Consider the following 3,045-nt stretch of genomic DNA (forward strand, 5'->3'; position numbering starts at 1 on the left):
CCACCTTATTTCAAAGCCTTCCTTCTACAGCGATGTTTCTCTCAATGAGAAAAGCCTAGGTTTCAATCAGATGTTTCTTTTTAACTATCGGGTATCTGGCTTCATTCAGGAGAGCTTGAAATGAAAATTACAAAAGAACTACCCCAAAATAAGTGTCTGTGCCAACAGGTACCAGGCTGTGCTAGATGTAAACAGAAATTATGGTTGCTCTGGAGGCAACTAGAAAACCTGGATTTTGGAAAACTGTCTACCCTCTCTCTACTTGCCTAAAAGTAGTGCACAAGTTTACAAGAACAAAAGATGCCCTTCTGCTACTTTTGCCAGAGAGAACAAAGTTTATTCCTGAAGATTTTTTTTTTTTTTTTAGAATTCCATGAGCCTAGTGGTGGTTCCAGAGTTATCTACTTTAATGTTGACTAACTAGCCTTGTTTGGCAACCCAAACTTTCCCTTCTCCCTTTGCCACCCACACAGACTTACAGTATTTTTCCTTTGTCTCATCATTTTTCTAACACTTCGTGTTTCCTTGTTGAAGATCCCATATTGAGGCAAGATAGACCGAGAGGGAAAATTAAAGGGACACGGGGAGAGAAAGGATCCCCTCACTCCAAAATCTGATGTAAGTTGCTTGCTGGTATAGAGTCAATAATTCCACTACAATTAACAAAATTGCTATGAAGATTGCTGGCATAGAAGCAATATTCCTTTTGTACAGAGATATTTCACATAAAAATATTAAGAAGAAATGAAGCACACTTGCAGCCTAACAATAAGTGACGTTCAAGAACAGCCACAATCCTTCTTTTCCAGATATAAGCCTAGAATTTTCTGGGACTCTACAAATAGGATTATAAGCTTCATTTACAATAACTTGTCTTAGCTTCCAAATGCACATCTTGTGACCTTTGTTTTGGGGCGACATCTGTTGGAGTTCAGCCTCAATGGTGTTCACTCATTCCAGGGTAGGTGTGTGTGGATTAGAAATATTAGATGGGAGAACAGAAATATGAAAGAAAAGGAACAGAGATGCAGAATAGAGCTAGGAGGGTGAGCCAGCAAATACTGAATTTGCCCAAGTTGATTTTCCATATGCTTCTATACCCCAATCCAAAAGGAGGCTAGGAAGGCAAGATTGCTTTAGCATGATTACAGTGAACAAACAGAGCAATTATCTGCTTCAATACCTGAAGCATCAAGCAACTATATCCTGAGTTAAGCATTCTGCTCTTTAGGCAGGACATGCAGCCACCATACCTTAGACCAAGCATCCTGTAGGCAGTCATTGCCTGGGTCAAACCTCCCATCATATCCTTGAAGGAGCAAGAATAGGTTTGAATTCTCTGACTTTTGGTCATGGTGTAATGGGTCCACCTTTGTGGCCCATCTTAATACCTAGAACACTGAGTAACCACACCCTAGGTCAAGATAGTTTCTTTGTAGCCACACTTTAAGTCAGACAGCTTGTCAATAACCTTAAAAGAGCAAGAGTAGCTGTCTGACTTTCAGTGAAGGTGGAGCGGACCACTTCTGTGGGCCCCTACACCTCTAGTTAACCTTACAATTCATCTTGGTAACCACCCCGCCCCATAATTGTCATCTGAGATGTAGCTTCAGAAGCATCCAAATCGTGTATTTGGTTACTGAAAGCCTATAAAGACACTTCAAACTAACTCTTGCAAGTTGTTTTATAACTTCCACGTTTATGTCATGGCAAGTCTGTACACACATATATGTTTGTGTACACACATACAAACAAACACATGCAATAAAACTTGCCTTCTTAATAAATTCAAGCTCTGCTCATACTGACACATCTTGAAATTAATTTCTGTGAGCTCCACCTGACTAAAGTCCTCTGAGAAGAATTCAAAGTACCACAGCTCTTCTCTAGGCCACATCTACTGCTGTTATAACAATGAAATTCAAAGCCACCTCATGCCTTGGGCATCTCCTATTATGTGTGAAATATACATATTAATAAATTCATTTTTCTCATGTGGATCTGTCTTTTGGCCATTCTGTAGTAACTAAGAATATATAAAGTTGAATAAAAGTTATATTTCTCTGTCTTACACCACCCTAAGAGTTTGTGACTTTGAATTAATATTCTATTTAAAAATAAAATGAGAAAAAAAATAGTTACCAACAAAAACTAAACTGTCCTTAACTGAACTTTATGTGGGGCTCTCCAGGTCCCCTTTTCCCAGTTTGGCTCCATCAGCAAGCCCCATGTGGCCCAGTGTTAGCATTCCTTTATGTCAGCTTGTGTAGAATCTCCATCATTTATATCTAGTTACTTTTGCTATCTGATCGGTTTCCTCAGCCTCCCCTCCAGGCTCTGACCTCTAGGTGATGCCTGGTCTCTCTAGCCTGCCTTCTACAAGGAGCAAGCACAGTTGGCTTAGCTAGAATCCCAGCTGCCCATGAGGTTTCCTCTTAGAAACTTTGCATCCACTGCCCACAGATGCTCGGCAGCTGTGTATCCCCAGGGACCTAGCAAATACCATGTGATTGGAATTGAGCCTACACTGTGCTCCCTTCCCGAATAAAACTCATTTACCATTCGTTAATAATCTGTGCACCCTCCAAATTCATATGTTGAAATCCTTATGATATCAGCAAGTGAAGTGGTTGGGAGAGATGATTAGACTGTGAAGGGGCCTTCTTGAGTGAAATTAGTGTTCTGATGAAGGAGACCGTGGGGAGTTCCCCAGTCTTACCTTTGAAGATGGCTCTCCATGGACCAGGACATGGTTTCTAAGCAACCTTCACTTACTGGCATCTTCATCTTGGGCATCTAGGTGTTGGAGGTGTGAGAGGCACATGTTTGTTGCAGTGTTTTGTGATAACTGTCCAACCAAACTGACACAGCTTGAGTTACAGTTGGTTTCTGGCTTTCTGTAATGTAAAAAAAAAAAAATAGGGTTTTGTTGTTGTTTGTTTTGTTTTAAGATGGAGTTGTCACTATGTTTGAAAGACTGATCTTGAACTCATGGGCTCAAGCAACCCTTCTGCTTCAGGCTGTGGATAGCTGAGACTATGGGCA

This window comes from Microtus oregoni, unplaced genomic scaffold (assembly GCF_018167655.1).
Source record: "Microtus oregoni isolate MIOR12 unplaced genomic scaffold, Mior012 000065F_ref0000479, whole genome shotgun sequence".
Lineage (NCBI taxonomy): Eukaryota > Metazoa > Chordata > Mammalia > Rodentia > Cricetidae > Microtus > Microtus oregoni.